This window comes from Aedes albopictus, chromosome 3 (genome assembly GCF_035046485.1).
Source record: "Aedes albopictus strain Foshan chromosome 3, AalbF5, whole genome shotgun sequence".
Taxonomy (NCBI): domain Eukaryota; kingdom Metazoa; phylum Arthropoda; class Insecta; order Diptera; family Culicidae; genus Aedes; species Aedes albopictus.
In genome coordinates, this window is record NC_085138.1 from 389,724,845 (window position 1) to 389,739,501 (window position 14,657).

At 42.7% G+C, this 14,657-nt stretch overlaps 1 protein-coding gene across 1 annotated transcript in view; it reads left to right on the plus strand.

The window, feature by feature from the left end:
• LOC109410581 (neuroligin-1) overlaps nt 1-14,657 on the plus strand; it is a 331,884-nt gene that overhangs the window by 43,281 nt on the left and 273,946 nt on the right. The window lies entirely within an intron of this gene.

Here is a 14,657-nt window from a genome sequence, read left to right on the forward strand (position 1 = left end):
GTACTCTTTGCAGCAGTCGGAGCATGTCGGGAATGCGTGCATTATGGTAGAAGCAGTTTACCTTTGACTGTCTGCTATTCAACAAGCTGAGATAGCCGAGAGAGCTCGGGCGTGCTACCCACACTCCAAGGATCTGAGTTCAATTCTCGGTCGGATCTCAATTTTTCTTTAAATTTTCTAACAAATATCAACAATGTAATTTTAAGATTGCACAAAAATTTCCATCATATATGACGGGGTCCTTTTGTTACATTCGATCCGTCATAATTTTACAGGTTTTTTTTCGAACTGTGTAGAAATGATACACTCGAAAAATGATCCAAAATTCAAACAGGAATTCTGCAAATTCACTTTTAATAACACAACAAAATATTAAACTTACAAAGTATTTAGTTCAATTAGAATCAATCCCCTTTGTTTTGAATTACGGCCCGCAGACGCTTCTCGAAGTTATTACAAGTCGCACGCACCTCTTCGTCCGGCATTTCATCCCAAATTTTTACCAAACGGTTTTTGAAGGTATCCAAAACCAAGTTTTTTGCGTCGCCCAGGATCCCTATCATGTATTCCCATGTACAAAAGTTCAGTGGGTTCAAATCGGGAGACGAAACCAGCTATCCTGATGAGCTGATGAAGCACGGTAAATTTTGCTTGCATCACTGTTCAACAACCACTGCCTTATGCATCGGTACTAAAAGTCCTGCTGAAAACAAAAACTTTCTTTTCCAAGTAGTTTCTTGGCACTGGGGAATAGGTGATCTTTGATGACGTGTTGTAAAAAGTACTCTTTATTGATTTTTATGCCCCTGTCGATGAACAACAATGGTAATTGGCCTTTTGTTGATATGGCGCCCCAAACCATCACCGCTGCAGCACTTCGATATCGTCGAACCTCTCGTTTGTCGGCAGGAATTTCACGAAGACTTGCTTTATACACACAATCATTTTGTTTATTCAGAGACGCTTCCAAAGTAAAAAAAAATCGTCCGAAAAAAAATGTTGTGAGCAGCGTACGTCTTGAGCAGAACGCGAGATCTGGCAACCCTGTCGGAAATATTCTTCAGAGTCAATCCGTGAATCCTTTGTTTCTTAAAAGCCCCATATCTAAGATTTCGTTTTCCCAAGCATACTTGTTTTCAATGCAATAGCATGAATGGCAATGTATGGCTTAAAAACTAGTGTATCACTTTCACGTTGCCACCCTGTACAACGCAATAATTTGAATAGTGTTCTATTCGTTAGGCAGGATCGTCGTTGTGATTGTGTTGTTCGACAATGGTCTCTGTTAATTTCAAATGCTGCTACCGTGATCTTTTATTACCTTCCTCAATTCCTCTTAATTTGAGTAGTATAGATAATTATGATACTTCTAAAACTCTCCCGAAACTACCTGAAACCTCTAGAAACGACCCTGAATCTATTGGGTCATCTCTGAAATACTCTGAAAACCTCCTGGAATTCATGAAAACCCCTGAAACTCTACGATAAACCCTTAAAGCCCATTGAAACCTCTACGGAACCCCTAAGCCCCTCAAATTTTGAAGACACGGTGTTTGTTTATGTGTCGAATTAAGAGAAACATTTGTGAAAAAGTTATCACTTGTTTTGGGGGGGATTCGAACCCACGACTCTGTATCGCTAGCTAGCTATGCAACCAATTCAGCCATGGGACAAGTTACAATTTTGTGGAATAGAAACTGAGTTCAAAGCCTCACCCTGATCGGGTTCATTTTTTGAGTTTCTCATTCCTATTTTATGTGACTAAATTGATTTTATTTTAAATCTCCAAAATGTGAATTCACTAAACATGTTTTGATAAAACTGCTTGTATGCAGCCCTTGTATGTAACTATCCAGATTCTACGCAACTGCGTTTCCGAGTGCTCGGTAAACACTTAAATAAGCGAAACTGTCGTAGGAAGCCTGGACCTTCAGGATGTTCTATTGCTCTAAACCCGTTGTGGTAAGAAGCTATAGGCTTACTTTACGTTTTCTACTGTGTCCTTTTCAGGGCGCTGCTTGAACCTGTTGTGGTACGCTTATGCGATTATGTCGATCGTATTCCCTTACCTTCCTTTTCCCTATCCCATCCTTTATTCCTCACTTCCCTCTCCCCAGGTAAATGATGAATAGGCTCGTATTCATAGCGATGGCACAAATTTCCCACATGGAGGAGAACGTGCCTCTGGAGCCGACCTACTGTTACCCTGATCATATTGTCGGCGAAGCACTAAGTTAGAATTCGGTGGTTGGACTTCCGAACCGAACTTTTCTTCCGAAGTAGCCAAGTGTCAAACTACTTGTCACTGTTGTCACTGTCATCTGTGCTTTTAGTAAATAAAACAGGCAAATCATTGATTCTCCAAAGCGCTGATCGCAATTTCTCAAGATGGGCAAAATAAATAAACGTACAAGAAGTTTCCGCGAAGCGCTGCTCAATTTGGTAGAACCGGTAGAACCAATCTTCAACAATCTCGGAAAAAGTCGATGGAGCGAGTGCTGGAAAATGTAAATAAACCCTAGTTGCACCAGCGTTTTAAGGTTGTCTGATCAGAGAGACACATGAATTGCATAACTAGACTTTTTTCTGATAACTGTGCAAAATCGCGTCGAAAATGCAGTGAAATGTTTTATAACGTTACTACTTACAGGAAAATGATTATTCAATATACTCAAAAGGTTATTTGAAGCTTTTATTTATAGTTACAAAACATGATTTATTTTAAACTTTTTCGTCATGACCACCCGGTAGCGACATACTATGAACTTCGGAAGAAGGGAGACGTGTCGTTCACCGAAGCTGATTTTCTATTTTTTTTCCCGAACAGACAATAGACGGATTTATGTTCTACATCTACACTTACACCGACAGTTGTTCAGGTAATCCTCCAAGGATTTGTTTAGATATTCCTCCGAGGATTTATTCAGGCCTCAGGGATACCCTCCTCCCTTTTCCTTCAGAGATGCTGGGATTTGCTCAATGTTTTCTGTCAAGCTTCTTATGTGGATTTTTTTTGGTGTTTTCCCTGGGATTCCTTAAGCGATTTTCTCCGGGATTCTTTCCGGAATTCTATCATTCATCATTTCCGGGTTTTCTACAGGAAATTTTCCTACGCTTCCTCCAAAATTCTGTCAAGTATTCTTCCAGGAATTCCTTTACACATTCCTCCTGAGAATCCTTCGCTGATTCCTCTCAGGATTCTTTCATACATTCATCGTCAGATTTTCTATTTTTGGCGTTGCCTTCCTTGGCATTTTTTCAGGGGATTCTTCAGAGATTACATCGGGGACATTTCCCGGCATTCCATCAGGGATTGCATCTGGGATTTTCTCCCACTACTTTACGGTTCTTTAACGGATTATTTGCAAGTTTATGTCAGGAATTCCTGCTGAACTCTTACTGAATTTTCTCCAGTGATAATAATAGGAATTCGTCTCGGGCTTCCCCCGGGATTCCTTCTGTGATTCCTTCCGGGATAAATAAATCAACAAAAAAATCTCTCCCGGGGCTATTTTTCTATGATCTAGGATTTATCTATGATATTAAAATAAATTCCTTTTGAGGTACTCAATTAATTCGTCTAGGAATTCCATCATGCGTTTTGTGCCAGGATTTCTTCAGATTTTTTTCCTGGGCCATCTTCAGACTTCCTGCCTGCGTGAAGTCCGTCCGAAATTTCTAAGAAAATCACTCCCTGTATTTCATTATTGAGCGCTTCCAGGATTCTTTCACTGATTCATCCAGGGCCACACTAAGGGATTCTTCCAGAGATTCTTCTGAGATTTTTCCCAATATGCTTTCTTTTTGTTTTCTTGGGATTCCTGAGAGATTGAATTTCTAGTATATCTCCCGTGGATCTTTCCAGTATTCTTTCAGGTATTCCTTCCAAAATTTGTTAAGGGATTTCTAAGGAAATTTCTCCTGGATATTGAGGGGTGGCTTCAGAAATTTCCTACGCGACTACTAATTTGATTCTTACCATATTTCCTTAAGGGATTCTATCCAAGATTTCTTCAGAGATTTCTTTTCACAACATAATAGGGCGGCATTAAAAGATACGAAACTGATTACACTCATTCGAAGAGGGTATTCTGCATCGGGAACGTGGAACGGAATCAACGGAACGGAATGGTTCGACGAAGAGTGCAGAACGGTTTTGGCGGAGAAGAACGCAGCGAGGGCGATAATGCTGCAGCAAGGGACGCGACAGAACGTGGAACGTTATAAACAGAAGTGGAAACAGCAGACCCGCCTCTTTCTGGAGGAAAAGCGCCGCCTGGAAGAAGCGGAGTGTGAAGAAATGGAACTGCTGTGCCGTTCCCAAGAACCACGGAAGTTCTATCAGAAGCTCAACGCATCCCGCAATGGCTTTGTGCCGCGAGCCGAAATATGCAGGGATAAAATGGAGGCCTCTTGACGGACGGACGTGAGGTGATCGAAAGGTAGAAGCAGCACTTCGAACAGCACCTGAACGGCGTGGAGAACGTAGGCACGGACACGGGAGCCCACGGCAACGGAGCAAATTACGACGCCTGTACAGCGGAGGACGGAAATGAGCCAACGCCCACGCTGAGGGAAGTTAAGGATGCCATTCACCAGCACAAAACCAACAAAGCAGCTGGTTAGGACGGTATCGCAGCTGTACTCATCAAGATGGGCCCAGAAAAGTTGGCCACCTGTCTGCATCGGCTGATAGTCAGGATCTGGGAAACCAAACAGCTACCGGAGGAGTGGAAGGAAGGGGTAATCTGCCCCATTCACAAGAAAGGCGACCATTTGGAATGTAAGAACTTCAGGGCGATCACTATTTTGAATGCTGCCTACAAAGTGCAATCCCAGATCATCTTCCGTCGTCTGTCACCTAAAACGAATGAGTTCGTGGGAAGTTATCAAGCCGGCTTCATCGACGGCCGGTCGACAACGGACCAGATCTTTGCCGTACGTCATACCCTCCAGAAATGCCGTGAATACCAGGTCCCAACGCATCACCTGTTCATCGACTTCAAAGTGGCATACGACAGTATCGACCGCGCAGATCTATGGAGAATCATGGACAAAAACGGCTTTCCTGGGAAGCTGACTAAACTGATTAAAGCAACGATGGACGGTGTGCAAAACTGCGTAAGGGTGTCGGGTGAACTATCCAGTTTATTCGAATCTCGCCGGGGACTGAGACAAGGTGATGGACTCTCATGCCTACTCTTCAACTTCGCTCTGGAAGGTGTGATGCGACGAGCCGGGCTCAACAGCCGGGGAACGATTTTCACAAAATCCGGTCAATTTGTGTGCTTTGCGGACGACATGGACATTATTGCCAGAACATTTGGAACGCTGGCAGAGCTGTACACCCGCCTGAAACCCGAAGCAGCAAAGGTCGGACTGGTGGTGAATGCCTCAAAAACAAAGTACATGCTGGTAGGCGGAACCGAACACGACCAGATCCGTCTGGGTAGTAGTGTTACGATAGACGGGGATACTTTCGAGGTGGTGGAGGAATTCGTCTACCTCGGATCCTTACTGACGGCTGACAACAACGTAAGCCGTGAAAATCGGAGGCGCATCATCAACGGGCTCCAGAAGAAACTGCGGTTGAAAAAGATTCACCCACGCACCAAATGCACCATGTACAGAACGCTAATAAGACCGGTGGTCCTCTACGGGCACGAGACATGGACCATGCTCGAGGAGGACCTGCAAGCACTCGGAGTTTTCGAGCGACGCGTGCTAAGGACGATCTTCGGCGGTGTGCAGGAGAACGGTTTGTGGCGGAGTAGGATGAACCACGTGCTCGCTGCATTTTACGGCGAACCCACCATCCAGAAGGTGGCCAAAGCCGGAAGGATACGGTGGGCAGGGCATGTTGCAAGAATGCCGGACAACAAGCCTTGCAACTGATCCGGTTGGCACAAGAAGGCGTAAAGCGCAGAGAGCACGATGGGCGGACCAGGTGGAGCGTGACTTGGCGAACATTGGGCGCGACCGAGGATGGAGAGCGGCAGCCACAAACCGAGTATTGTGGCGTACTATTGTTGATTATGTCTTGTCTTAAATGATATGTTGAAAAAATAAATGTATGTATGTATTCTGCTTAGAGGGTTCGAAAAGTCGGTACAAAGATGATATGGAAGCTTATTCATGAATTAGTCATTGACAACAAACTGGTCATGAGACATTGGGCAAGATGCAAGAATAAACTCGGTCATTTTTGATTGGTACTTAGTTTGACGGGAATTGGATAAAAACCCCTAATTAAATCGCTGGAAGACTACTTCCCCGTTTACTGTAGATTGTCAAGCTAATAAAGTGAGACAGGCTTGCGTTAGGCTGATCACGTTGCAAGGATGCCGGGAAACTACATACAAAGATAGTATCCATTGAAAGCATTGATATCAAGGTTATCTGCATTTTTGGCTTCTTTACTACACGCTGAACAGTCTTCTCCTGTTTTACGGTACCTAATCTAGAACTCATCACATCTTTACAGCTCCTAGTAACAGCGGTGACGACCGAGATGTTAGTTTTCTTTATACACTACCCGCCATAAATATGGAATCGCATCTTCTAGTATTGCAACACCCCAATTGAATATTGCAGCACCCCAAAAAGTTTGGCATCACCTGAAAACCTTATTTTTTACTAAACTATATCTCAAAAACCGTATCCTCTGCAAAGTTTAGACCTTCGGCAAAGTTGTTCAGCAGGTTTATGACCTTCAAATGGTGAATTGTTTGGTACGTAATTCCGCCACTATGTGGCGCTAGTGTGCATTTACAATGAAGTACTTTGACATGGTTTATCTCAAGATTCTGACCACCTAGAAAGTTCATGTCTTCAGCAATGATGATCAGAAGAGTTATTGCTATCAAATGGTGGTAATTTTAGTGCGTAATTCCGCCGCTATGTGGCGCTAGTGTGCATTTACAATAAAGTACTTTGACATGGTTTATCTCATAATTCAGACCACTTAGAATGTTCGTGTCTTTAGCAATGTTGATCACAAGGTCTATGTCTATCAAATGGTGGTAATTTTAGTGCGTAATTCCGCCACTATGTGTCGCCAGTGTGTATTTAAAATGAAATACTTTGACATGGTTTATCTCAAGATTCTGACCACCTAGAAAGTTTGTGTCTTCAGCAATGTTGATCAGAAGGTCTATGGCTATCAAATGGTGGTTGGTTCAGTGCGTATTTCCGCCGCTATGTGGCGCTAGTGTGCATTTACAATGAAGTACTTTGACATGGTTTATCTCAAGATTCTGACCACCTAGAATGTTCGTGTCTTCAGCAATGATGATCAGAAGGGTTATGGCTATCAAATGGTGGTTAGTTTAGTGCGTAATTCCACCGCTACGTGGCGCTAGTGTGCATTTACAACGAAGTACTTTAACATGGTTTATCTCATGATTCTGACCACCTAGAATGTTCGTGTTCTCAGCAATGTTGATCACAAGGTCTATGGCTATCAAATGGTGATAATTTTAGTGCCTAATTCCGCCGCTATGTGGCGCTAGTGTGCATTTACAACGAAGTACTTTGACATGGGTTATCTCATGATTCTGACCACTTAGACCTACCTGTGCGCCGACTATATTTTGCTCGGCGGCAGCGAGAGGGCCATTTTTGGCCGGCGGCGGCGGCGTCACGCTGGTGGCAGCTTTCGGCGGCGTGACCTAAATTTGACAATAATGTTACATAAGTAATTCGTGAAGGAATCGTCAAAAGACTTCTAGGAGGAACCATCGAAAAAAAATTAGAGGAATCCTCGAAAAAATTTCATGAGGAACCCGTGGACAAAATTTAAAAGGAATCTTCGATGGAATTTTAGGGGGAATCCCCAAAGGCATTTCAGGAGGAATCCTCGCAGGAATTTCAAGAGCAAATTCCGAAAATAATCCTGCATGATTCCCAAAGGAATTCCAGCAATTATCCACAAAGAAATTCCAGCAGGCCTCCATTGGGAACTTCCAAAGGAATTCGGGTGAGAATCTCCAAAGGATTTCAATAACGGATCAACGAAAAATATCCTCTGAAAGAGTTCCAGGAGAAATCCTCGAGGGAATTCTAGAGGAATCACCGAAGGAATTCCAAGAGGAATCTCCGAATGAATTCTATAAGAAATTCCCCAAGGAATTCCAGTAGGAAACCCCGAAGGAATTCTAGGTGGAATCCCCGGAGGAATTCAATGGAACATTTCTGGAGCAATCTCCGAAGAAATTCGAAGAGGAATCACAACAGAAATCCCAAGAGGAAACTCCAAAGGAAATCCAGGAAAAAACCTCAGAAGTAATTGCTGGAGGAGTTCCCGTAGAAATTCCAGGGGGAATCCCCGACGGAATGTCAGGAGGAATCCCCGAAATAATTCCAGGAGTAATCCCCAAAATAACTCTAGGAGGAGACCCCGAACGAATTCCAAAAGAAATCTCCGAAAGAATTCAACGAGAAATCTCCGAAGGAATACCTGAAGGAAGTCCAGAATGAATACTTCGACGGAATTCCAGGAGGACATCCTGAAGAAATTTCAAGAGAAATCTCCGAAGAAATAACAGGAGAAATCTCAGGGGGAAGAGGAAACCCCATAGGAATTTCAGAATAAATCTCCGAAGAAACACTAGGAGAAATCCCCGAATAAATTTCAGGAGGACTCCTGGAGGAATTCTATGAGGAATCCCTGGTGGAAATCAAGGAGGAATCTCCGTGGGAATTCTAAAAGAAATCATCGAAGAAATTCCAAGAGGAAACCCCGAAGGAATTTTAAAAGAAATCTACGACAGCGTATCAGGAGAAATCCCCGAAAGAATTTCAAGAGGAATCCTTGAAGGAATGCAACATTAATTTTGTTTGTGCACTGATCACCGGCGCGAAAAATAAAAACCGGCGGCGTAACAAACTGCGGCGTATGGCCTAGGTGATCAGAATCATGAGACAAACCATGTCAAAGTACTTCGTTTTAAACGCACACTGGCGCCACATAGCGACGGAATTACGCACTAAAATTACCACTATTTGATAGCCATAGACCGTCTGATCAACATTGCCGAAGACACGAACATTCTAGGTGGTCAGAATCGTGAGATAAACCTTGTCAAAATTCTTCGTTGTAAATGCATACTGGCGCCTCATAGCGGCGGAATTACGCAGTATACTTACTACCATTTGATAGCCATAGACCGGCTGATCAACTTTGCCGAAGACACGAACTTTCTAGGTGGTCAGAATCATGAGATAACCCATGTCAAAGTACTTCGTTTTAAACGCACACTGGCGCCACCTAGCGGCGGAATTACGCACTAAACTTACAATAATTTGGTAGCCATAGACCGTTTGATCAACTTTGCCGAAGACACGAACTTTCTAGGTGGTCAGAATCATGAGATAACTCATGTCAAAGTACTTCGTTTTAAACGCACGCTGGCGCCACCTAGCGGCGGAATTACGCACTAAACTTACCACCATTTGATAGCCATAGGTCCTCTGATCAACTTTGCTGAAGGTCTAAACTATGCAGGTGATACGGTTTTTGAGATACAGTTCAGAAAGTGATGAAGTCTTCAGGTGATGCCAAACTTTCTGGGGGTGCTGCAATATTCAACTGGGGTGTTGCAATACTAGGCGATGCGATTCCATATTTATGGCGGGTAGTGTAACTATACCCCATGCTTCCCACCAACCCAAAACCTGAGGGAGAACTTCGGAACGTTTGTTACTACAACATTTTCTCCCCATGAGCCGCAAAGCACCACATACCAGACTCACTTATCCACATCCACATCGTGTTGTCGGTTAGCTGGTGGTGGACCCTGTCCACTGTTAACAGGAAGCACTAAACTTTCCACTCTGAAGAAACATGATGCGAGAAGTTGAATACTAGAGTGGTCCAAGCTTATGATGTGAAAAATGTCTTTTTGTTTTTTAATAATTCCGCTTGATATACCCTTGCTTGTGAATAAAACGATTCTTAGAAAACTTGAACCCACTTAATAAGGTGCGATAAGCTGCAAAATTCTATTTTTTGATAATTTTGGGACCACACTACCACGAACACAAACCGAAACGGGAACTGAACGGTGGGAAGGGGTAGAGTGTTCATTAAATTCAGTGTTTTCTTTCAATGGCAGCCGCGCTGCTGCTGCTGGCTGTTACCGAGAAGCACAGGAAGTAGCAATCTAATTTCCTGATGCAAGCGGAACTGAAAACAAGCGGCCGTGATTAAGCTTTTCCTCATTTGGCTTGCTCCCTACTGTTCATTCTTTGTGACCGCACCGCACTGCTACTACTGTTCTGAGTGGAGTTTCAAAAGAGCTCAGCACTCAATTTTGTTTATTGCTAATTTTGCGGGAAATGGCGTTGTCCACCGAGAGAAGGTGGCAGTCGAATTGCATTTGGGACGTGTGAGACCGTTGGTTAAACGCGCAGAATTGGCACAAAGTTTGGAAATTGTATGTGTTATCATAAGAATTCTTCACGTACCCGATAAACAAGAGAAAATCGGATAGATAATGATGATGGCAATCTTTCGCGAAAGCAGACTAGGAAGAAGTGAAATATAGTTTTTGGAAGCGATAACGCCATGAAATAATGCAAGTGAAATACATCCCACAGAATTTTGTGCGAGCAGAAGTATGGTAGAATAAGGGTCATAATATCTTGACTGATGGACGTGAGATGATTGAAAGGTGGTAGCAGTATTTCGTTAAACACTTGAACGGCTTACTCTATATTGGTATTGTTGATCTATCCGATTGATGAAATGATGAGCTAACGATTCAACAGCTCTACAACAACAACAGTGGTGGTAGTGATATCGGAGGTGAACTCACAATCAACGTATACGTAGCGGTAAAATTTGAGATAGCAAAACAAACCTATAGAACTCCACTTCAGTTCAAACATCAACACCTTACATAAAACCATCCTGACACGAATCAGTGAGATTACGTTGTGTATTCTGAAGCAACATGATCGTAAATTTTATCGTTTTATCGGTTTTGGTCTGCAACATCATCGCACAAGGTTGGCTTCTGTTCCCACACAACTACTGCCAACTGAAAAGCTTCCAACCAACAACGCTGCTCCTGTCTGTCTGCTGGCTGGTGCTTCGACTCGCACGGGGCGGGATGCTGTTGAAAATGCAAATCCTTGTTGGGCGGTTCATACGTTTAAGCTTCGGACACGTTCCCTTCATTTTATGCCAGCGTTGGGTCCAGAAAACTGTCCGAAAAATTCTTTCATGTGTTTGGCTTTAAGCCATGTGTCCAGTATTCGGGTTAGGAGTTTGTACAGAATTCATATTGGATGTTGTAGTTAGGTATCAACACACGTTGCGTAAAAACAGACTCACTTTGAGAGTGCATCGCCCCAAGTGGCTTCCAGTCGAGAAAAAAAAACTTTCACACATGTTGGGCCACTTTATGGCGATTGTATAGAATACAAATTCACAAGGCTAATAAAAAATATGGAAGCCAGAGCAATCGAGCCAAGCAGTCCCAACTGGCCAATGGCATTGTGGAACACAATATAATATTTTGCAACATTACTAGATGCCGACCCACCGACATACAAAAAGAAACATTGTTTAGAGCAGGTACAGCTAATCTACATCAAATTCGAAGGCTTGTAAATGTGGTTTCAATAAATCCAAGATACTTCTTCAAATATTCTAACCCTTCATGATGCATATCTAGAAAACAACATATTCATATCAAAAGTTACAACTGATCTAGATTTGTTACGGCACATCTAGATCAAAGCCGAAGACGTAAGAATGTAATACAAACCAATCCAAAGCACTTTGCCGAAGAATCCAATCCTCTAGGATACATATCGAGAACACTAGAGCATCGTATTGGAAGATAAAACTTATCTAGTTTCTAGAACTAGATCTAGATCAAAATCGAGGACGTGAGAATGTAAGTACCAACCAATCGAAAGCACTTAGCCTAAGACTCTAACTCTCTTGGGTGCATACCACGAACAATAGAGCGTCGTATTGAAAGACAAAACTTATCTAGATCAGTTTTAGCAAATCTAGATCAAAACCGAGGACGTAATAGTAACAATCAATCCAAAGCACTTTGCTGAAGACTCCAACCCTCTAGGATGCATACCAAGAACACTAGAACGTCGTATTGAAAGTCAAAACTTATCTAGATCAATTTCAGAAAAGCTGGATCAAAACCGAATACGTGAAAAATGTAGTACCAATCAATTCAAAACACTTTGCCGAAGACTCCAACCCTCTAGGATGATGCATATCGAGATCACTAGAGCGTCCTTTTGAATGATAACACTTATCTAGATCAATTTCAGCAGATATAGATCAAAATCGAAGACATAAAAGTGTACGATTGGTTCGTTATTGACAACTATGCCGAAGACCCTAACCCTCTGCTCTAGGATGCTTGATCGTAGCTAGGGATGTTCAAGATAATTGTATTACCTCTGCACTATGCCTTATTAGCAGAAAACACGTTTTGCAGTCATTTTAAGTTGTTACGGCTTAAATTTGGCATGCAAACAAAAAATATCAACATTTAAAAAAAATGAGCTTAGGGATGCTCATGAATTTTGTATAAAATAAAAGCAGAATAGTTGGGTAAAAGATCCGCGCCGCGCCTTAGAAGAGCAGGAATTTTCGTTCCCGTTGAAGATGCACCACAATGTGCATGCATTATACAATGTACTCCAACCAATGTGCAACAAAAGTTAGTGGATGTTTCAGCATTCATTGCAGAGTAAAAGCACTACAGGATACAGATAGTGTATTCACGGGGACAAGTGGAAATTCCAACAGGGATTCTCCCGGGAAATAACCCAGAGATTCCTTCGGTGATTTCGACAGAGATTTCTCCGGCAAATCAATTAGGGATTCCTCCTCTAATTCCCCCAGGGATTCCTTAGGAATTTCTCCAACATTTCTTTTAGGATTCCAACGAGAATCCCTATTAATTCCTTCGGGGATTCCTCCGGTAATTCCGACAGAGATTTATACGAGAAATTTTTCAGGGATTCCTCCGGGAATTCCCCCATAGATTTCACCGAGAATTCCTCAGGAATTCCTCCAAGAATTCTCACACGAATTCCTCCATGAATTCTTCCATTGAATCCTTTAGGAATTCCTTTGGTTACTTTTCTAGGAGTTCCTTCGGTAATTCCTTTGTGAATTCCTCCAGGAACTTCTTTAGGGATTCCTAGAAGAATTCCTTCATGAATTCCTTCAGGAATTCTTTCGCATATTTCTTCAGAAAATCTTTCGGGGATTTCTCAACGAATTCGTCTGAGGATTATTCCTCTAGGAATTCTTTCACGGGTTTTTGCAGGAATTCCCGCGGGGGTACCGCCAAGGGTTTCTCCAGAAACTTCTATGAAAATTTCTCCAGGAATTTCTTCGGAGAATATTCCAGGAATTCCTTTGGAGATTCCTCCTCGAATTCCTTCGGGGATTCCTTCAGAAATTCCTTCGGGGATTCCTTAATGAATTCCTTTGGAGATTCCTGAAGGGATTTATTCGGGGAATTCCTCCAGGAATTGCTTCGGGGATTCCTCCAGGAGTTCCTTTGGGGACTCCTCCTAGAATTTCTTCGGGGTTTCCTCCAGGATTTCCTTTGGAGATTCCTCCAGGAATTTCTTCGAGGATTCCTCCAGGAATTTCCTCGGGAATTTCTCCAGGAATTTCTTCGGGGATTCCACCAGGCATTGCTCCTGGGATCCCTCCAGGAGTTCCATCGGGGACTCTTCCTAGAATTGCTTCGGGGAATCCTCCAGGAATTCCTTCGGCGATTCTTCCTGGAATTCCTTCTGGGATTCCTCCAGGAATTTCATCGAGGATTCCTCAAAAAATCTCCCGGGGATTTCTGCAGGAATATGTTCGGGGGTTCTTTCAGAAATTGATTAGGGAACTCCTCCAGAAATTCCTTCAGGATTTTTTTTTCGAAAATTCCTCCAGGAATTTCTTTAGGGTTTCCTCCAGGAATTCCTTTGGGATTCTTCTAGGAATTTCTTCAGGGATTCTTCCAGGAATTTCTTCGGGGATTCTTCCAAGAATTTTTTCGGGGACTCCTACAAGAATATCTCCGGTGATTACTCCTGGAATTTGTTCGGGGATTCCTCCAGAAATTCTTTCGAGGATTCCTGCAGGAATTTATTCTGGGATTACTTCAGGCATTTATTAGTGAATTCCCCCAGGAATTTCTTCGGGGATTCTTCCAGGAATTTGTTTCGGGGACTCCTCCAAGAATTTCTTGGGGGGTTTCTCCAGAAATTCTTCCGGGGATTCCTCCAGGAATTTCTTCAGAAATTTCTCCAATAATTTCTTTGAATATTTCTCCATAAATATCTTCGGGAATTCCTTCTGAGATTTCTTCGCGAAGATTCCTCCAGGAATTTCATAGGGAATTTCTCCAGTTATTCCAGGATTTTTTCGAAAATTCCTCCAGGATTTTTTTTTGAAATTCCCCTGGAATAGCTTCAGATATACCACCATGAATTACCTCGGGAATTCCTCCAGGAATTGCTTCGAGAAATTCTCCAGGATTTTTTTCGGGATTTCTTCCAGGAATTTCTTCGGGATTTTCTCCAGGAATTGCTTCAAGAATCCCTCCATGGGTTCCTCCAAATATTCCTCTGATGATTCCTCCAGAAACCATCCCTGAGGGATTTTT